The sequence below is a fragment of the Montipora capricornis genome, chromosome 7 (genome assembly GCF_036669925.1).
Source record: "Montipora capricornis isolate CH-2021 chromosome 7, ASM3666992v2, whole genome shotgun sequence".
Lineage (NCBI taxonomy): Eukaryota > Metazoa > Cnidaria > Anthozoa > Scleractinia > Acroporidae > Montipora > Montipora capricornis.
The window spans coordinates 41,656,542-41,679,041 of NC_090889.1; the positions used below are offsets into that span (position 1 = coordinate 41,656,542).

Below are 22,500 nucleotides of genomic sequence, written 5' to 3' on the forward strand. Positions count from 1 at the left end.
AGCCCCTAGTGTTCACCGGTGACGTGAATATTCGCGTAGATGATCCTGACGACTCTGATGCCATCAAGTTTCTCGATTTACTCGACACCTATGGCCTTACTTAACACGTCAACACGCCTACTCACCGTCTTGGCCACACCCTTGACCTTATCATTACACGTGTCTCAGACGCTCTGGCCAAATCCACACCCATCTCTGACAGCTATCTCTCAGACCACTCTACAGTGCTTTGTCCTCTCGTCCTACGCAAGCCAGTCCTTGCAGTCAAGCAAGTAACTTTTTGCAAGATTAAGCCCATTGATCTCTCTAACTTTAAGAATGACATCGCAGAGTCTAATCTCTGTCAAGACCCTCCTGTTGAGTTAAAGGACTTAGTCTCCTCGTACAACACTACATGCGCTTCGATCCTAAACAAGCACGTTCCAGAGCTAACGAAAACCATCATCGAACGACCACGTGTTCCCTGGTTTAACGAGGAAATACGCTCGGCGAAGAGGGACCGGCGCACTAAGGAACGCATTTGGAGAACTTCAAAGCTAGAATCAGACAGGGCTTCATTCCTAACGCCAAGAAACAACGTCTCTCATCTGATTGAAAAAGCGAGAACTGCTCACTATAAGGATTTCGTCTCAGAGAACAGAGACAATCAGCGCTCCCTTTTCAAGGCTGCTAGTGTCTTGCTAGGGGCACCAAAACTGAACTTCTCCCCCCTCATTCAAGTGCAGCACAACTAGCCAACGACTTGGGAGAGTTCTTCATTGGAAAGGTCTCAGACATTCGAGCTGATCTCGACTCATTGACACATCTACCAGCATGCCATCTCCCAGTCGGATTTTTTTTTTTTACGCAGCTCTTTACTAACTTCACTCCAATGACACCTGAATCAGTTAAGAGGCTCATTTTGGAGGCACCAACCAAATCTTGCCCCAGTGACCCAATTCCAACTGGTGTACTCAAGGAATGTTTGGGTGAACTACTACCTGTAATAACACGGACGATCAACCTATCGTTGGAAGAGGGGAAATTTCCTTCTGAATGGAAGGGTGCGCTCGTTAAACCAAAACTGAAGAAAGCGGACCTCGACCTAATTAAGGAGAACTTTCGGCCACTTAGCAACCTCCAGTTCTTGTCCAAGCTCACCGAAAAAGCTGTTGCGCAGCAGACCCTCTTGCACATCGTGGCTCACGACCTCTTTCCTGATCTCCAATCTGCCTATCATCGCAACTGCAGCACTGAAACCGCCCTACTGCGCGTCCGTAACGACATCCTGTTCAACATGAATCGTCAACACGTCACTGTTGGTGTTCTTAGACCTGAGCGCCGCCTTTGATACCATCGACCACTTAACTCTACTAGATCGACTTGGGGACAAGTTTGGGATGGACGGTGTTGTATTAGAGTGGTTCCGCTCATACTTAACGGATTGTTCCCAGTCACAGATCTCGACCAATGGACGTTCACTACGGCGTTCCCCAGGCTTCGTGCCTTGGTCCCCTTCTCTTCTCAATTTACACCAGTCAGATATTTGACATTGTGAGCGACCACCTACCCAACGTGCATTGCTTTGCTGACGATACGCAGCTCTACCTCTCTTTTCGCCCTGACGATCAAGCCTCGCAAGATGCGGCAGTTGCAGCTATGGAAGCCTGTATACGAGATATCAGACTGGATGTTACAAGATAAGCTGAAAATAAATGATGCGAAGACAGAATTCTTACTTATCGGTACCAGGCCCCAGCTGGAAAAGTTGACATTGACTCCCTAAAGATTGGTGACTCAGTTATTACACCCAACAAAGATGCGGTCAGGAATCTGGGAAGTTGGTTTGATGAGACATTTTCTATGCATTCCCATGTCAACAATACATGTAAAGCTGGCTACTACTATCTCCACAATTTGATTCGCATAAGAAAATATCTAGATAAGAAGACCACAGAGTGCCTAGTGCATGCATTCATTGCGAGTCGACTTGACTACTGTAATTCCCTACTTTACGGTCTTCCTGATCGTCTAATTTCTAAACTTTAACGCGTTCAAAGCGCGTTCTTTATAACGCGCACTTGAAAACCGTGTGGTTGACACCTCCGTGCTAGAAATTAATAAATTATTATTATTATTATTATTGGTTGTTGTGGATGAATCCCATACGATAGAAACGTGGGCAGGGGCTAGGTAGGTAGTGGTTTTGGGACTATTTACACTAACAAGGTAAAAAACAATAGTCAGGAAATATTCAAGCATGGTTATTTCTTCTGGCTGGTATGCTTCGCTGAGCTCATACTTGTCTATTTCGGAGCAATTCTGTAATCTGGCTTTCAGTTTCAACATGCCTCGGTTTATTTATCTCTTCAGTAAATAAGTCGAAAAGCTTAGAGTACGTACAAACTTTTCGGAAGCATGTAGTGCAGATTCGAGAGGAAAGAGAAGTGTCCTTCAAAATAATAATACCGGCACGACTGTACAAATCAGCGACTGTTGGAAACCCTCTCTCTTGCAGGTTTAAAAACGTTCACGAAAGATCCTAGAGAACCATATTTTGTCTTGAGCGCACACTTGCAAACTCTGCAAAATGCATCGGCCGATTTGAAAATTTGGGGTTTTCTCCCAGATTTTCGTCGATAGATTTTTTTCGGAGTTTCTGGGTTGTCCATGACATAAGCACGTGCGAAAAGCTATGTTTTGATCTTCTCGCTTGAATGAACAATTTCCCCGAGAAGTCATTTCCGCTTACACCTGATTGGTTCATTTGGCTTTGATGATTTGATAGATCAGTGTTGGGCAGAACTGAAAAACTAGAGAGATCGCTGCAGGCTCTTCCTCTTCTTGACTAGTTACCAAGCCCTTATATTTCGACCGCGCGCCATTTTCAACGGAAGAGCCTGCTTTTGCAGGCTAGGATATCGCAAGATCGACCGAGGATTCATTACTAATCATTGTGGCTAGGTTGACATTCTCCTCTGCACAATCACGCACTTATGCATTTGATCGAAGGCTGTTAGTTCCAACATGAATCACAATCGCATCAGGGTTTTTTCGTAAAACTGGTTTGAGATGATCTCTCATGTCCATAGTAGTGCATCCAGGGAACTAGGAAACTTTGACTTTTGCAGATCTCGAGATTTTCCGTCCCTGAAAATTCTTTAAGATAGAATCACCTAATAAACTCTTCTTTTCTCTTCGCCGATTGATTTGCTGGATCATTCCTTTCACTGTCTGAGGTTCGCGTTGCTCTATCAGTGCGGTTTCTAGAGTTTGAAGTCTGGGAATGTCTCGCGCTTGTTACCTTGTTTCTTCTATCTTCACTTGCTTCGTTATTTGGCGTTGGGCTCGCATTGATGAAACTACCTTGAACCTCATTCCCAAGGGGCCCAAATCTATTGCGAGTACCAATGTTATCGCTGGGAATTGTCTGTTGACTGCGTTTTTTCTTCATACTTTTCGCCGGATGGGTGTTTTCCACAAGGGACCAACGATCATCTGCCTTTTGTGGACGGCTGTCAGATTCATTCTTCTCTTGGACAATAATCTTTAACGCCAGTCTTAATGAATCATTCTCTTGTTTCAAGGACAATAATCGATATCCTTGTCTTTTTTGCGTAAAGACGACAACAAATGATCATACCTCGCGGTATAATCAATGTCCTCAGCGGCTACCATATGTTCTTCTTGCTTTCGAATATTTGCTGACCTATTTAGAGGGATGATAACATTGATGTGTTTAGCACCACCTGTACCATCATTATTGACCGCTTAAGTAAGAAGTGTACGAGACTCAAAAACCGTGTTGTTAGGAGCCGTTGTATTATTGGTGTCCAAATATCACAGGCTATTTTTGCCCACTGATCGGCTGTAGTCGTCTGAATACTCAAGAAGGTTTTTGACAAATGTAACGTTATGAAGATTGTCGGTATCATACACGGTTTTTCCAACTGATTTAATCATGAGAAGACTGTGTGAGCCGTTGATGACCGTTATTCCATCGGCCGCGGCATATAACGCTCCATCGGCTAATTTTTGAAACTGAAATCTCACTTCCATAAATCCATGATACCAATCGAAAAATGAACTACGACCGTTTATTGTATATTTGTAACCGTTTGTTTCTTGACGTTGATTATTGCCAGGAGGCCGGATGACATCATCTAACTGAAAACGTACAATTTCGTTTCTTTGCAAATATTCATTCGCTCTAAAAGACATTATACTATTACGCTATATAATTTAACATTATGTAACATATCAATTTTTGATGTTATGGCTTATCGAAGAATTTTACGCCGTCTTTTTATACCATCGCCAGATATCAAACGATTTAAAATCATATCAGTGCTTTTCTCTTGTTGTGCCATAAAAGTGTCTTGCATTATTTTTTGTTGTTTTTTGGTCCTTGTCTCATTTTAGAAGGTTGCTTAATTATCAGATCACCTGCTTTTTCTGATGTTGATTTACCAAGTCGTTCAGCTGCATGGGATATCTCTGATTCTAATGCCTTCTTTGCCATAGGCTTAGTTTTTTTTTTCGAAAACAGCTGATGCAATACTCTGCATTCGTTTTCACATGTCGTCAACGATCAGACCGCTGCCTTTGTGTTGAAATACAAATCGACCAAGCTTTGGGTGGTACTGTAAACTCTTTTGAATCCATACGGTTTCATTATATACTACTGTTATATTATTCTTTTTAAAAACAGTGAAAAAATGGTATCTGCGCCATTTAAATTAAGCAATCTTCTTTTACCATCGGTTACCCACACTCGTATTGCAGATATAGTATTTTTGTTCGCAGGATTGAATGTTATTCTCCGTGATTCAATGGTGAAGCTATATGGTTGTAGTATGGTTGTAGTACCTTGTGCTAAAACTATTTATGATATCCGTATCACTTCCATCTACAAGACTATCGTTGATCAGGTCACAATGGATATTTAAAATACCTGTATCTTGGGATAGATTTGGTACTCAAACACCAATGGTTGTCTCGTCTTTTAATATTTTTTTTTGTCAAATCCTATTAAATCATTAAAATTTGATGTTGTTAAATCAATCTGGACCTGGTCTGGTAGTTTTATGGTCACTCTGAATGTTGTGGTGTTAAATGTTATAGACATATGTCATCTTTTTCTGTTATTTGTTTAATATAAGTATCAAAATCACGACAATTCCACACACGTGGTGAAAACGTAATATTTTGAAATGTATTTCCGTTATTGGAGCTGTATCTCGGTTGATTATCATATCCAGCTTTTACATTAAACCAAGTAAAGGTCATATTACTAATACTATTTAATCCAAGGATGTGTTGATAATTGCTATCTAAAGTAATCTTTTTGGGAAATGAATGAATTATTTTATTTATTTATTTATTTATTTATTTATAACGATTTCGGCAAGAATACACAAGTGAGCGAATGTGGAGATGAGTATAAGTGCCAGGGAAAGTCTATAAAAGGGTCTGAGACCCCATACAAGATAGACCACCCTACTAACTCATATATATAATTACACTACGATAAGGAAGTATATAATAAACGCCTACAGTGGAAAGCCCAGTCCAATAGATAATTAAATAAATACTATAGGAATACGATAATAAATAGGATTAATAATATAATTAAGATTAGATAATAAGTGATAAATCACAGACTTCTGATCAGGATATCCCAAACACTCCCGTTAAAAATTTTAGTACTAGGTGCCCGACGAACTGAGTGTGGCAGGGAATTCCACATGCCTACCATCCTGTTGAAATAGCTATATTTAAAAGTGTTCGTTCTTGCATAGTTCTTCTTTAGTGTACAGCCACCCTTTCTTCGTAGCATGTAATTATCAGATTCTTTGAAAAACTGGACATAATTGGATAAGTCAATGTCTATGTGGCCATTCAAAGCTTCATACAGAAATAAAAAATCAAAGAAAAACCTTCTTTGTTCTAAGGATAACAAGTTAAGTTTTTCTCTTCGTTGCTGGCATCAGTGGTCTTCAGAATTAGCTTAGTTGCTCTTCACTCTCTTCGCTGAATTCGTTCCAACTTCATTATATTACTTGCTTCATAAGGGGACCACACCACAAAGCAAAACTCCAGTTGAGACCTAACTAAAGCCAGGTAAATGGTTCTTAGAGTAGAAACATCTTTAAGCCCTCTGCAAGTTCTTATAATGAGTCCCAGGATCTTGCTTGTTGGCCTTGCTTGTTATCTTATCAACGTGATTGTTCCAAGAGAGATTGCAGTTTGTAACCAGTCCAAGATCACAGAATTCAGATGTTGACTCCTAAGTGCTATTATTGAGATGACGGTCAGAGAAGGGGAGATATTTTTTTGCAGATTCGCATTAGCTTACATTTCTTCACATTGAACTCCATACGATTTTGTAGACTTCATCTGTAGATGTTATCAATACCAGACTGAAATGGAGAATGATCGGCTGGGCGATTTATCACCCGTGTTGTTTTGCAGTCGTCAGCCTATAATGACACAGTGTTCCCTGGCGTAACAATTTCGTGATAAAGTCTTCAAGTCTGTTGCCAGTTATTGACTTGACTGAGTAGCTGAATAATACTATTTCTCTTTCCATATACATTATTGTTAAATTAAATTTTAAAATACATCTTAGATATATTATTATATTGAGATATATTGATTGCCGACACCCTCAATAATGTGTCCAGGATAGCAACCCCCATGTTCCTCATATCAACACTGGTATTCCCAGCTAAATTTCACCGATGACCAATTCCAATTTTTTGAGGAGCTGTTTTACATTATTGAAAAAAATAGCAGTTCCACCTCTTCGAATTCCTGAACCTTGTGCCCTTTTGACTTTATTTTCGTAATGTTTTATGTATTCATTCAGTGCAAATTGTGCATTGTCTGTTGTCGGATTTTCCATTTGACTGGCAGCTGCAGAAATTTAACCGCTTTTGAATTGTTTTGTGATATGTGACTTTTTAATTGATTCCTGCTTAATTAAGCATCGTTGATAATCTTATTAAAATATTTTCTGTTTTTTTGTTGTGTCATTTCGGGTTGATTTAATGCCTTTTCAACAGAATCATAATTTTGGACACCAAGATGATTCAATATCTCATTATCCATGTCTTCATCATCTAATGCTTCAACATATTCTTGAGGAAAGTGTTGAGGATCAACACAAACCCCTTTCTTCCCTTCTAGAATGTCCCGCAACGATTCTTCATACGTTGGCGGTTTTGGTGTTAGTTGCTTTTCTGACTCCCTTAAAACAGTTTCATCAAATAAATTATCTAGATTCATGTCTGGAACCTCATCTTCAATATCAGTACCGTAATTTGGTACTTCCCCTTTTTCAGCGGTCGTCTTTTTGGCGGATTTATTTTTAAATTACTCGAAATAACATCGTCTAATTTTGTTGTAATCGGTTGAAAAACTTTTTGAAATGATGCCTGGTTGGTCTGTTGACCAAGACCATGTTTGATGATGGTGTTTCGTACAGTATTGATTTTGTCTCCTAATTCCGATCGACTTTTTGCAAGTTTTTTCCACTTAAGTAAACATTATATTATTTGGTGACATAAAATGGTAAATTGTATATGAAAGATAACTCTCAAAAAAGAAACGACAGTTTTCAATTTACAAAACATGTTTCGACATTCTCATGTCATCTTCAGTTGCAAATGAGCTTTTAACGGTTGTCTATTTGAATTTATATTAAGGTACGTTACAAAATAACGCGTCAAAACTTGCGTACAATTTGAATATGAAATTCGAAATGCACGGAAAACAAAAATAGCGCGCATAACAATCAAATAAGAGACAAAAGGAACAACGTAAGTCTAGATGCCTCAACTGCTGATTAAAAATGGGATTTTCCCACTTAATGTGCAATGCCTCTTTAGTCGTAATTTGGAATTTTGAGGTGGCACAATCTATGATCGTGAGACATTCTGTATTACAAAAGTCATTACAGGCCCTTGATGACTGCAGGTGCCTGTAAACATGCAAAGACTTGTCCGACGGGAGATGCTCACGAGCACGTGTACAAAGGTGGCGAGTGGTCTCGCCAATGTAGCTGGCATTATAGCCAGCACACGAAAATTTATAAACGACACCCGCACATAGACCTTGCGGTACTGAATCTTTCACGCTGAACATGTTTCTAAGTTTAAACGTACTAAAGGTCAACTAAACATCTAAATCAGCTTTACAATAATGTTTGAGTGGTTGTCTTAAGTTAATCTGCGCGATTTTAGAAAACCGCCCAGCAAAAAGGAGTTTATAGAAGCACGTAGACGTTTTCCCGGAAAGCAGTAGTAGCCAAAACGCGGGGCCAGGGTCGGGGTCGGCGTCAAGGCCGGGGGCCGGGCTCGGAGTCGGGGTCTGGGTGTCATTTTTTTTCCAATTTTTTTTGTTTCAATTTTTGTCGTTATTCTCCTGTGCTATTATTTTCGAATGTTTGGCATCTTTCCTTTATTTATGGTGGATATTAGCCAAGAAAAATAAAAAAAAGAGGAACTACGAAAGCTACGAAAGGAACATTTTTGTTTGTTTCTCGAAATTAAGAGAATTTTCCACTGATTTTGGAGTTTTTGCGGGGAATATACGCTAACTCTTAGAGACAGTGAAGCCTCACTGAGCTCCAAATTTTAAAACCACATTTTTATGTTTACTTCGTAAAAACCTTCTCCGCAATACAATTAAAACTAAACAAAACATAGCCACAGTTCCACGATGGTCGTCACGCAACGTTGTCATTTGCTTGTTTTCGCAAAATTGTTCTCAATGTTGTTGTGTTTTTTATCGTAAAGTTGGATTCGATCTCTAGCTTGAGGTCCGAATAGAATTGGGTAACAAGTTCCCGTGCAACTATAAACTTTACTACAAACCGTTTGTAGTAAAGTCAGACAACAACATTGACAATGACGCGAACAAACAAGCAAATGAGAACGTTGCACAGTCGTAACACTATGATTCTGTTTTTAACGAGTAGACATTACAATGCGATTTTAAAGTGTGGAGCTCAGCGAGTCTTCGGTGTCTCTGGCAGCTGGCGTACATAAACTCCAATTTTAGCACTTTTGGAAATTCTCTTAATTTCAAAAAAAGAAACTGCGATTTTCGGAAAGATAAAGTTAGATGATCGGAAAAACCAACTTCGATTTTAAAACACACACACAAAAAAAACAAAGTCCGATTTAGCAATAAAAACAAAACACCGTAAGTTCCGTAAGTTTCTTAACTTTTTTGACTAATTTCCACCATAAATGAAGGACAGATGTCGGTCATTCGAAAAAACAGTACAGGAGAATAACGACAAAAATTGAAAGACACCCCGACTCCGGCCCCGGCCCTGGCCCCGCGTTTTTGCTACTACCACAGAAAGCCAAAAAATGCTTGATGTTGGACAGTGTAAAAATAGATGCTCCAGAGATTCGTCTGATTCTTGACAAAAGGTGCACGCAGGTGAATTTACAATGCCCATGCTGTGGAGGGCTTTGTTTGCATAAAGAATTCTGCCTTAGACTTTATACTGAAATTCTCTCATTTTAGAGTCTAGCGTGACACTTCTAGGGAGAAGATAAATATTCTTCCAAGGTAGATCGTGTGTCGGAAATAATTGTTCATATTTAGATTTTGAAATCGGGGGTTTCTCAATTTCCTCTTTAGAGGAGGTGGGAAAAGTGTTATCGTGGCATTCAGTATTTCTTACCAGGTTATTTGGCATGTCTTTTGAAAGGGTCTTCCACTGTAATGGGAAAGCGTCAAAGACACTCATAAGAACAGAGTACTCCGCACCTGTTGAGTTATAGCTTTGTAACGTACCCCACGATTTTAGTTTACCTTCATCAGACAATATATCACGCACAGTGAGGAAACCTGTTTGAAATGATGCGTGGTTGGTCTGTTGACCAAGACCATGTTTGATGAAGGTGTTTCGGTACAGTATTCATTTTGTCTCCTAATTCTGATCGACTTCTTGAAAACTCTTTTCCATTTATACACATAAACTTATTTTTCCAAATAAACTCTTTTAGCACGTCAGGTAAGGTGACAACTGGTGATTTTCTGTAATTTTCCCATTCGCTTAAGCGTTACTTATAAAATTTAGGAAGTGTCTTTGGCAGGAAACGTGCATCGTAGCTAGTTGCATTTAATTAGAAAGGAGCCACCGGAATCAGCAAGATAGCTATCGAGTAATATTTTCCAGGTGCTGTGGCTATCCACATATTTCTTCATGTAAATAATTCTTTGAGTCTTATGAGAGTTTCGATATGTGGCATTCGCAATCCACCATTTTTATAGTCGCTCATGAGGGTTAATCAATTCGAAATAAAGTTATAAAGAACCGAGTTTTCCTGTTTGCCAATTTCTTTAGTTAGTGATATTAATGAAGCGTGGAACATAAATTTAGGGATGATGATTTGAATTCTTCTGATCAATGTGAAGTTTCTCCATCGCCATGCATTGATAGACTTTTGAATAGACTTCATTATATTTTCAAAGTTTAGTTCCTGAAACTTCTGCCAGTTGTAAGCAAAAAAAAATGCCTAAAATTTTCATTGGCTTGTTAACCTTATCAATTCCGATATCCTCTGGCGAATCGCGAAAGCTGTCGAGCCAATACGCTTCTGTTTTCTCTTCATTCAATTTTAAGCCCGAAATTTCACCAAATCTATCTAAGAGGCCCTTCAGCGAGAAAAAGAACCTTGTGTTGCTAACAAAGGTAGTCAAATCGTCAGCAAAGACACTAAGTTTTATCTCATGTTTTCCCACTTTGATTCCCTTGATGTCACTGTTTCTGCGGATAGATATATTGGCGACTTCAAGAGCAATAATGAACAGTTATGGTGACAAGGGATCTCCCTTGACATCAAAAATATTAGACGCAAAACCATAGTTCACAATACAGCTTGAAATATCCGAGTAAAAAACTTTGATCCAATAAATTAAAGAATCTCCAAAATTAAAAGCTTTTAGAGTGTTAAACAGATATTTCCAGCTTAAAGAATCAAAGGCTTTTTTGAAGTCAAAAGTTGTCATTAGACCTGGAATATTGTGGAGTTTTGTGTACTCCATCACGTCATTGATTGATCTAACAGCATCAAAAATCGTTCTTCCCTTTACATATGCACATTGGCTTTCATGTATTATCTTTGGGAGGACTTTTTCGAGTCTAGTTGCTAAAGCTTTTGATCCAATCTTTTAGTCTACGATCAATAAGGAAATCGGTCTCCAGTTTTCCACATACCTTCTATCTTTGTCTTTCTTTTCAATTAATCGAATAATTGCCTGTCGTTGCGAATTTGAGAGTTTTCCATTTGTATATGCGGCGTTAAGAGAATCAACCAAAAGATTCCCCAAAATTGGCCAAAACGTTTTATAGAATTCAGCTGTTAGCCCATCATTTCCTGGAGACTTGTTATTTTCGAATTTCTCTAGAGCTTTATAGCATTCTGTGTAGGTGAGTAGTCCATCACAATGGAGGCTAAGATTATCTGATAATTTAGGTATGTTTAGGCTCTGATCAAAAGATTGCAGATCATCATTATCGATACCTGAATCCTTGCTATCATAGAGATCTTCATAAAAACTTCTTAATTCAGTCATAATAGCCTTGCTGTTAGTCACTGTTTGTCCATGTTTGTTAACTAACTTCCGTATACAATTTTTCGTATTTCTGGATTTTTCAAGACCTAAAACATATTTGTTATTCTTTTCTCCTTTTTCGTATCATGTGGCTTTGGATCTTACAATGTTTCCACGAGTAATGTAGTCATGCATGGAGTCATATTCACATTTAAGTTTTTCTAACTCCAGTTTGTTTTGCTCTGTAGAATGACAGGCAAAACGTTCCTCAGTTCTTTTAAGTCTGTTTTCAAGATCAGCAAGTTTGTTTTTTCTCTTTAGCTTTTTTTTTACTATAAGAAATAGTGTTCTGCCTAATTGTATAGTTAAGTAAGTCCCAGAGGAGTCGTCTATCATAGACATCTTGAAATTCTGTTAGCCAATCTTGATACCTAGAAGTGATAAGGTTAACGTAACTATCATCAAGAAGGGTAGTATTGAAAATCCAGTGAGAAGGATCACGAACTTTGTCCTCAATACTATTTGAAGGATGAAAGGTATAATGCCAGTTTCTTCAATAAAATCCTGCAGGCAATCACTAATCAACCAATAGTCAAGGCGTCGTTGGATTGGTTTTTTTTGTCTCCAAGTAAACTTTCTCTTTTCGGGGTTTCTTATTCGCCCAATGTAAACAAGATCGTATGCTAACTTAATATCTGTGATATTCTTTACTATCCATTTCTACATCTAAATGAGCATTGAAGTCGCCGCCGATAATGAGCTGACCACTGGGGACACTATCTGCTTCGTCCAATGTCGATAATACCCGTGAAAAGAAAGAACATTGATCTGGTATTTTGTTTGGGAAGTATATGTTTAGCAATAAAAAAAGGAGAGTCTTGAATCAACGCGTCTATAAGAACGTATCGAACGAACGTCAGTATCTGAGCTGACTTGTTGTAATTCAAATTGTAGTTTATCACTTATTAAAATTAAAACGGCTCTACTGTGGTTGGTACCGTGAGAATAGAACATTTTCCCGGGCCATTGAAACGCCATTTTTCGACAATATCAGGTGTGCTATAATTCTCCTGTCAGAAGGCGATATCGGCATTCTGTTTTTGTATCCAACTAAAAATTGTTTTCCTTTTTGCGAAGTCACGAATCCCCCGAGCATTTAGAGAAATAAGTTTAAAATTTTCGTTATCAACCGGAGGTTTATCCATAACTAAGTTGAGGGATATAAATAATTGGAAAGCGCTCCCTTCGTATTTGGGCTGAAGGTGTCAGCCCTTGAAAGGATATGTTAATAAGCCATCTAGACGAAAGAAAAACAAAAACAAAAAGGGAGCTATTGGCTGAACGTAAAGACTTCGTTACACTAAAACAACTTACTACAAATATTAACAAAAAACGAACTAAGAGAAGCAGAAAAGATGGCAGCATACCAATGAGGGGAGACTTTAATATGAGCAATCACTAGTTAATCGATTTAAAAGAAGGGTCACATAGCCAAGATGCTGCGACTGTTAAAACAATCAGTTCCGATCATGACATGAAAAATAATAAAATTATAAATGTCAAATACGATATACACAATGAAGATGCTGTCAATTTAAAGCAAGTCAATAAAGGGGTAGCTTAAACAACTCTTGAAAATAGGCAGACAAAAATAGGCCAATCACATATTTCCAGTCACAAAAATCGAACGAATGTTTTAAAATATGCAACTGATACCATCAGTGAGCTTAGCGATGATTTTTGTATTGAAGTGGACAGTCTCAAAACAGGTTTTGACCAAATGCCACACAATGTCCATAAAAATGCTTTTGCAATCGACGTCCTCAGAAAAACAGACGGAACTAGCATATGGATCTAAAGAACTAGCAGATGGATCTAAAGAAGCGCTTTGCCATAAAGTTAGCCTTGCTAAAGAGGTGCAAATTTTTACCTAAGAAGGTTTTAGAAGCATTTTATCTTACTGTAATTCTACCGACTGTCACCTATGGGATACCTTTGTGGGGATGCTGTAGTAATAAGGAACTGTTTAATTCAGTAGAAAAGCTACACAGTACAGCTGCGAAGATAATTTTTAATTTAGGATCAGACAACCCGCAGACAGAGGCCTTAAAGATAGCGAATTGGCATCCACTCTGCTACAAATATAAGATTGCATTAGTAAAACTGATGCACAAGGCTCACTGGGAAAATCTGCCTTTGCCATTATGTGACAGTATAATCTGTAGACGAACATCGACATATCCGTCTAGGACACCTGATTCTGTCTGTGTACCTCGCTTCAACTCAAGATTTGTCTATTTCTCGATTAGATATAGAGGTGCCGCTCTATGGAATAACACCTTGGCCAATGATCATTCAACTGTAGACGCGAGTTGTAAAACTTTGTCAACCAAGTTGAAAGATAATTCAAGTTTCTTGAATTTTAATTTTTATGCTACGTCAATTTCTACTACAGATTTTAGCGACCATGATTATGTATACTTTTAATTGTATCTAACATATACAATCGTAATTGTCATTTAGTTTTAGCTCTCTTACCCCCTAGGGATTTTTAGTTTAGGCGTATAACAGTATGCAAATTAAGAGAATCTTATCTTATTTGTAAACACACGACCCCATAACCTTATAGCTTTAAACATTATCGTGTTTAAATAAAGGTATATCTATCTATCTATCTATCTATCTATGTATCTATCTATCTATCTATTTATCTATCATGGACATTGGGATTGGAACCTTTTCAATTTAATAAGAGACAACCTTTCATCACATTATACAGGGTTAGTGGTCATCAATCGTGCCTACCACCTCTGTGACCCAGGTTCAATTCTGGCCTGGGGTCGTATGCGGACTGAGTTTCAGTCGATCTCAACCTGACTCCGAGGATTTTTCTCCGGGTACTCCGGTTTTCCTTCCTCCTCAAAATCGACTCCCTGTCAAATACATCTGGCTGGGTTTGCATTGCTCCGAGATAACACATGGATCGTATGGCGGCAGCCGTGGGCGCCTTCACATGTATTCGGTCCGATCCTGTTGAGTCGGTTGATCCTGAAAAGCCCTTTTAGGGAGCGGTCAACTAGGCGCACTTTACATTTGCATTTACATTTACATTCACACAGGTGCATTTGAAATCTTTTTCTCAAGTACTCCAACTTTCTATGACATGGAGTTTAATAGCAGCCAAATATCGTTTTCTGCCATCAACATGAATATTGATTATCAGGCTATCAAAAAGATAACCAATATCACTATATTCGACCAATATTAAATCTATCGCACAATGGTACTTCACAAAGTATCAAAAGAAGGTTATATGTGAGTTTTAAAAGCAGTTGAGAATATATGCTGTCATAAATGGTATCAAAAATGATGCTTTACACGATTTGGACCAGAGTATTTATGATTGGGAAAAAGCTTACGAAGTATCGTCTGATGAAAAATTAACAGTGTACATGCCGACCAACACGAATGGCTTTGATATATTAAAAACATTGCATTATCTCCAACGTTATCTTAACACCTATTCACCAGCCAAAACGTTTACAATCAATGGCTCACAGAAAGTTTTAATTGAAAACAATTCAGTAATCAAACAAATAAAAATTTTACATCATAGTTTCGAACAATCATATGTGTCTCTTCAGTTTAAAATTTATTTCGGGTTCTTACTTCAACAAGACAAGATATATACAACGACCGCAAAAACTCAACTTCATCTGTGTGATGTAAATTTAACAATACCTCACGGATATTTAAAAATAAAATTAATTAATTCAAACCTACAGAATAATTATCTTAATATTTTGATAAAATACATCGTTTAAAACAATCAACATGAAAAAAAATTATCTATGTGAATAATATAAAATGACAGACAAACGCCGACACATATTTAACTGGAACCATATTTCAAAGGACTTATCACAGGAGCAAATTGTAGAAATAAAAGACACCTATAAATACTATCATAAAAGGTACTGGCTGTTCCAAAAAAAGTCATAAATATTACAAAAACAATGGATTTGACATATAAAATTTGATCAACCGGATTGGTAGCCATAGGGGCAATTGCTGGAGTTATTACACTCAATCATATCGTGTAGGGCGTGATATCAGGTTCTGGTCTTATTTTGAGCACATTCACAGAAACCAAAAATTACAAAAGAAAAATAGAGATGTGTAAATTCGCTTACACAACATTCAAAAAAAATATTTGTTGATTTACGGTCGTAACTAAGGGGGTTAAAAATTTTTCAATGAAATTCGACCTATCGATCAGATGATTACTGACATGTGTCCATCAATTTCCACCAGATTTGCTGTGCAATATGATTGAATACCCATGATTTGAAAGAAATGTTGTAAAATAAATTTGATACTGATTATTCGCTTCCGGCCATTATCGACTTGAGGTAAAACCTTTTGGATCTCATTAAATTTACCTAATATTTGGTTAACTTGAGCCCTGGTTATCTGTAAGCTTCTGTATATTATGAGCTGCAATTAAATCCATTATAACGTTTTCTAGATGATATTGGCGATTATATTGATATTGGTGACAAATTATAAAATGTGTGGCGGTTAAAAAATGCTAAAGTAAATTACAGCATTGCGTGGAAGATTTTGGGAAGGGCGGGCGCGTATTCTAACAGCGCCAAAAAATGCAACTTATGTACACTCGAGATCGAAGAAAAGTATTTTTTTCCAGTTTGTTAAATGACGATCATATCCTTATACTAAGGATATGATGAAAAAAATATTTTTGAGCTAGCTCGGTTCCCTCATTCGATTCAAAGTCGAATGACTTTTTAGTCACTCAAAAAAAGTGCTGCTCTCCATATCAGTAAAATGTGTTTTTTTTTTTTCATTTTTTTAAAACTGCCTCGGTACCCCCAAGTCCTATACTACTCAAATGCTTAGAATTAATACGACAATCTGTGTCGGATGTCAAAATTGGGTGCGCATCTAATTACGTAAATTGCTGGACATAGGTGTCATCTGATGCTTAATCGTCAACTGGGGGATTTTTTTTTAAAAATTGTTCTGAGGGAGTTACCTGACAATGGTAAATAAAACGGTGGTGCTGTAAATCAACCTTCAGTTCAGTTGATTTGAACCCAACCATTTGTACATACTATTACAAAGGAAACAGTGTCTCCAACGTAATTTAATACTCTGACTGCCGATCTGGCTGAGATTGAGGAGAGGGGTACCAAAAGTAGAGAATGGCTGCTATGGATAATTTCAAAATATCCTATCTTGGGTCCTCTTAACTCCACAGTTATCCTTGTTGGCTAAGTTTGTTCTATCAATCACCGCCATTTCTATTGCAAGTCGCAATATTTGTTGAGTCTCGGTCCTAAAACGAGTAATATTTGTACAGCTGAACATTTGCACACAAGTTTTAAAATGATATTTCAACAAAAACTCGTAAGCTTCGTTCGTCTAGTTCCAATAACTTAGTCGTTCCAAGATTTAACTTAAATAGTTATGGCCGTAGGGCCTTTTCAGTCGCGGCTCCTCTTCTCTGGAATACACTTCCTATTCAATTGAAATCTGAACTGAGTTTAGATGTTTTCAAGTCTAAGTTGAAAATCTTTCTTCTCAATGACGTACATAAGTGAGTAAATTTTTATGTTTAGGATTTCTTAAGTTCTTTTGGATTCAGGTATATATAAAAGTTTATTTTCAATTGTCCTTTTCAAAAGTACTTAGAGCTTTTTTTTACTGTGCTGGGCCTATATGAATGAACTTTATTATTATTATGATTATTATGATGATTATTATTATAATAATTATTATTATTATAATTATTATTATTATTATTATAAACCTTAGGGTTCTCTTAAGACGATTGTCCTCTTACTTGGGCACTTGTTTTCATTGCAAGTTCGGCTTCTTTCAATAGGAGGATCATAGTCGCAGTGTTTCTGTTGTTTTTGTACTCCTCCCCCGCAAGTCCTGGAGCAAGATCCCCATGCAGTCCAGGGATAACACCCTGTCAAGGAAACAAGAATATTTATCAAAAAAGTGAAAGTGCATTGTAATCTAAACTATGGTAGACTTTCATTTACCGGACTAAAATGGCGGAGGACAAAAGAACCATTGTTATTCCGATTAGGCCTTGCTAATGAGGTATTGTTATGTTCACTTTGTTCTTTTGTTTTATGGACATTAATTATTTCGGATCCGGTATATGAAAGACCAGCCAAACAATGAAGGAGCTAGTAACTGATGGGAATGTTTTAAATACAATTATGAGAGAAAATGCTACAATCACTTCGTAAAATGTCTTCCTAATAAATAATTTGGTACTTTTCATTCTTCCAGTGACTAGGAAAGAATGTTGATTCATAGAGCATGATCTTTAGTTTCACTTTGAAACTGCACCAATGCTTGTTTTGGCTTAAAACCGTTTGCCTGGAACAATTTCCGGCTGGATCTAGAACTTGTTAAAAAGTAAACGATATTTATGGTTTGCCTGGATGCTACCATTGTTTTCAGCTAAGTAAAGACAAGTGACGGGAAAACTTGTACGAAGTGTTTTCAAAGCTATCAACGTGTTTTTGTCATGCAGTCGCTAAGCTAGAGACGGTTGACATGCACGGATTCCACCGAAACGCTGGAAATTTAATTTAACGCATCTTACTTGTAAGCATGCTGTTGGTTTGTTTGTTTGTTTGTTTTTTTCAGCGTTTCCTTTTCTTTTTTTTTTTAGCTATGTAAACAAAGTTTTGAATGTGTTAATTAGCTTAACCCTTTCATTCCCACGATCACAACGTTCATTATACCTACTAGTACCACAGAGTTATTTGTTTGGTAGTAATGAGAATCTGTGTTATATTGACGCGACCCCTGACGATCGTCGACATTGAGTGCAAGATGGGGTTTACCTCGGTGTAAAAACCTGTAAAACTTTTTCTTTGTTTCGTTAGCTCGTGGTAGGGTTAGGTTATTGTTTGACGGTTTTTTGCTTTTTTGTTTTCCTTTGTGTTACGTCATCTGTGAGTTTCACAGGTTTTTACACCAAGGATGAGCCGCAAGACGGTGTCGGTGATTGAGATGAGCTACCCTTAGGCGAAAAACAGAGAGGCGAAAACAATAGAGAAGACATCCAAATACGAGCCACTCAGTTGGGAACTGCAGAAGAGATGACCTAGCCATCGCTTGACGTTTAGGATGAACAGGCCAACAAGCTCACAAACGTCCGCGCCGTCATAACTGCCCATTGTCACGTCAAAAGAACTGTTGTCTTTCTTAATCGACGCATTGCCATTGTTGAAGAGTAGCGATTTTCTTGAGTGCATGATAATGTCGATGTCGCGGACCGGTAGCACTTACGGAAAAGAAAACATCGGTCTTTACAGAGACGACGAACTGGCAGTATTCAAAAACACCACGGGTCCACAGGCAGAAAGAATAAGAAAGGACATCACGAGACATTTCAAAACCCACGGACTGAACATCACAATCCAAACTAACCTCAAGATCGTCAACTTCCTCGATGTCACATTTAACATCAACAACGGAACGTATTATCCCTACAGAAAGCCTAACGACCACCCTATATATATTAACGTTGAATCCAACCACCCTCCTAACATCACCAAGCAGCTACCCGACTCCGTCAACCGTAGAATCTCAGACATTTCCTGCAGCGAAGAAGAATTCAACAAAGCTAAGACTACCTATGACGACACCCTCAAATCCAGTGGATACACAACAAGCCTTTCTTTCAACAAACACAGACAAAATGATCGACCAAGTAGAAACCGCAAGCGTAATATTATCTGGTATAATGCTCCTTTTAACGGCAGCGTGAAAACCAACATCGGCAAAACCTTCCTTAAGCTCGTATCTAAACACATCCCCCAACAACACAAGTATCACACCCTTTTTAACATGAACAACATCAAAGTAAGCTACAGCTGTATGGAGAATATGGGAGCCATAATAAGCAGGCATAACAAGAAGATCTTATCAAATAACGACACCAACGACAACAACGACAAACTATGTAACTGCAGATCTCAACAAAATTGCCCTCTCGACAATAAATGCTTAACCACCAGCCTGATCTATAATGCACAAATAACATCTACGACAGCTAATCAAACCACTACCAAGAACTACATCGGGCTGACAGAAGGAACTTTCAAACAAAGATACTCTCAACACAAGTCAACATTCACCCACAGGAAACTTTCTAATAGCACTGAATTATCAAAATACATCTGGCAACTCAAAGACAGCAACACCTGCTTTACAACCAGGTCTATCATCGCAAGAGCCCGCCCCTATCACAATTCAAGCAAAAGATGTGATGTATGCTTAGCAGAAAAACTTCACATAATGAAACGCAGCAACAACAATCTACTGAACAAACGATCCGAGCTTGTATCCAAATGCCGACATGAAAACAAGTTTTATCTCAAGAACAATTGACGCTTATCCTACACAATAGCTATTGTATTGCGCTTGTTTTAACTCAGCCAGTCTTACATTTTGTAATAGTTCCGCCCTTCTCACCCATTGTAATTAGAATCCCATTGTTCTACTTATCGTAAACATGTATATATAGCTAGCTAATAAGTCTGTTCTTCATTAAATCTGCCTTGTGAGTGCATACACACAAAACTCAAAGTCGCAGGGAATCTTGTGTATTTTCATTTAGTCATCTATACCGGTAATTCTATACACCGCTCTACACGAACATGTATTGAGCACTCTTAAGCAGTGTTTGCTACAGTTTCTCATTATTAATAATAATAATAATAATAATAATAATAATAATAATAATCCGGTAAACCAATCAAAACTCGAAGTAATTACACGTAGCCGACACAAAAGGCGGGAAAATGTGCAAGCGCGAGCCACGATTGGTTTTGGTTTCACTTCTGATTGTTTGAAAAAATGGCGCGAGAACTTTGAACCAAGCAATGAGTGAAGTAATCATAAACCAAAGCAATTTGCTAATTACTTTCGACAGTCGATTTAAAACCGCTCTAATAATAATAGTAATAATAAATTAAGTATAGGTAATCGCATGGGGCCGAGTAAAATTAAGGATTAATATCACGCGTGTTTTCAGAAGTTGCTGAAATTGCCCGAAAATTGTTGAAAACACAAGTGACATAGAGGACAAAATTTTCTTAACACTAATAAGGCACCTCGAAAAACACTCAGCTAAGCGGAGTTAAAACACTTGTTCGCTCGGAAGCAAAACGACTGACAAGCAGACAAGCAAGTCAACTTGCTCTTTGCGTCCAAAACAAGTATAGATGATTGTTATTTACATCCACTCGAGAGGAAAATACGAGTTTCATTCCTGAACAACAGTAACAACGAAGAAACCAACTCAATGTGGGAGAGGTACGTTCAGCCAATCATGAGCGAGAATTTTTGGCGCTTGACCAATCGTGAGCGAGTAATTTTGCCCTCTTCTCAAGCAAAATTAAGAAAAAAATGCCCTCTTCATTGACAAATCAGTATTTGGTAATTTTTCCCTCTATCTTATAATAATAATAATAATAATAATAATAATAATAATAATAATAATAATAATAATAATAATAATAATAGTGGAGCTGCACGGGCGCCGAAGACGTGTGCTCGCGGAGCACCACAGTTAAGAAAAGATGGTAACCCATCGATGCGAGAAATCTTGGTTTTACATCCATGACGTCATGAACGTCCGTACGTCCAGCCCTCCATGTATGCCAATGTGACCAGTATCATGCTATTTTAAAGCATACATCTTGGACATCCATCTTTGGATTAATTGACACCTGACCACTATCACGTGACCACATTGCGAGCTCAATCTTAGAGCTCTCCGAGGTCAGCTTTTTCTTTTAAGTTGACCGCTTACCAGGTACTGGTTTTCGATTGGATTGCAGGCTCAAACCATGTTAACTTACCGGAACATAATTCTCGCGCTTTCTGTGGCTCGACGCGGCTACACAGCCATACTATATATAAACGAAAGTTCTTACACAGTCAACGCTTTTCGTGTTCATGTGGAAAACGGTTTGGAAGATGTTTTGTTTCTGCATTTTTCACCGGTTTCAATCCAGTATGACATATGATGATATCTGTGGCCCACACTGGTGGCTACGCAGTTATTCAAGTCAAGCATCGGCGGGATGTAAACTTAAAGCTGAGTGTTTATTTTTAATTTGCTTAGAGCTGCTTTTTTCTCTGTATTGCAATTTTTGGCATATCTTTAGAAGCTCTGATAAGGTTACATGATGCCTGGAGGACCTACGTCTAGAACAGAAACGAAAGGACTAAGCGAAAGAGAATGACAACGACAAAAAAAAATACCAGTAATAGCTCATACTTAGCACACAAATTATTTCCTTGGGCACTAAACCGTTTGTTATTTTTAGGATGCCTTATTTAAAGTGGATGCGTATTTTTAAAAGGTGGTTTAATCGGTTCTTCCTTTGTTCAGGAATGAGAATGAAACTTTTATTGTCAACAGGAATTAATCTGTACTCTTTGGACATAAAGAAAGAGTTGATTTGTTTGTTTGTTTTCCTCTAAAATGCGAGCAAACAAGTCCTTTTTTAATCCGTTTTCCCAACTTCTCTTCGTTGTGCCTCTACAGTGACAGGAAAATTTTGCTCTCATGTGATAAACTCGTATTCGCAATGAGTTCTCGTAAAATAAGAGGGAAATCTCATTAGCTTGTGTTTTCAGAAGTTGTGTAAAGCACCCAAATTAAGTGTTGGAGCAGATCGTGTTTGAAGTTCGTCCTTTCTTGGTTGCAATGCCGTAGTTTGCCGATTCGTGTACCAAGCCAACCTGGCGTGTTTCAATGAAATACATCAAAATGTGAATGATCTTGTTTTCAGAGATAAAGTGGAATAAAGTACACCTGTAAAACTCTTCTTTGACCTTGAACTGACAAAGTTGTTTTTAGGGCTCTTAATTTCA

The 22,500-nt window shown here is 37.9% G+C and overlaps 2 long non-coding RNA genes and 1 pseudogene across 2 annotated transcripts in view; 1 reads left to right on the top strand and 2 right to left on the bottom strand.

Moving 5' to 3' along the window:
• Window positions 1-17,548, bottom strand: part of LOC138057242 (uncharacterized) — a 72,189-nt gene extending 54,641 nt beyond the window's left edge. Inside the window, exon 1 of the long non-coding RNA XR_011133623.1 lies at window positions 17,426-17,548. This is a non-coding gene — a long non-coding RNA (uncharacterized lncRNA). The remainder of the gene's footprint in view (window positions 1-17,425) is intronic.
• The window catches only part of LOC138057245 (uncharacterized), a 234,549-nt gene that overhangs the window by 132,572 nt on the left and 79,477 nt on the right, over window positions 1-22,500 (top strand). The window lies entirely within an intron of this gene.
• LOC138057638 (uncharacterized) lies at window positions 3,152-4,501 on the bottom strand (annotated as a pseudogene).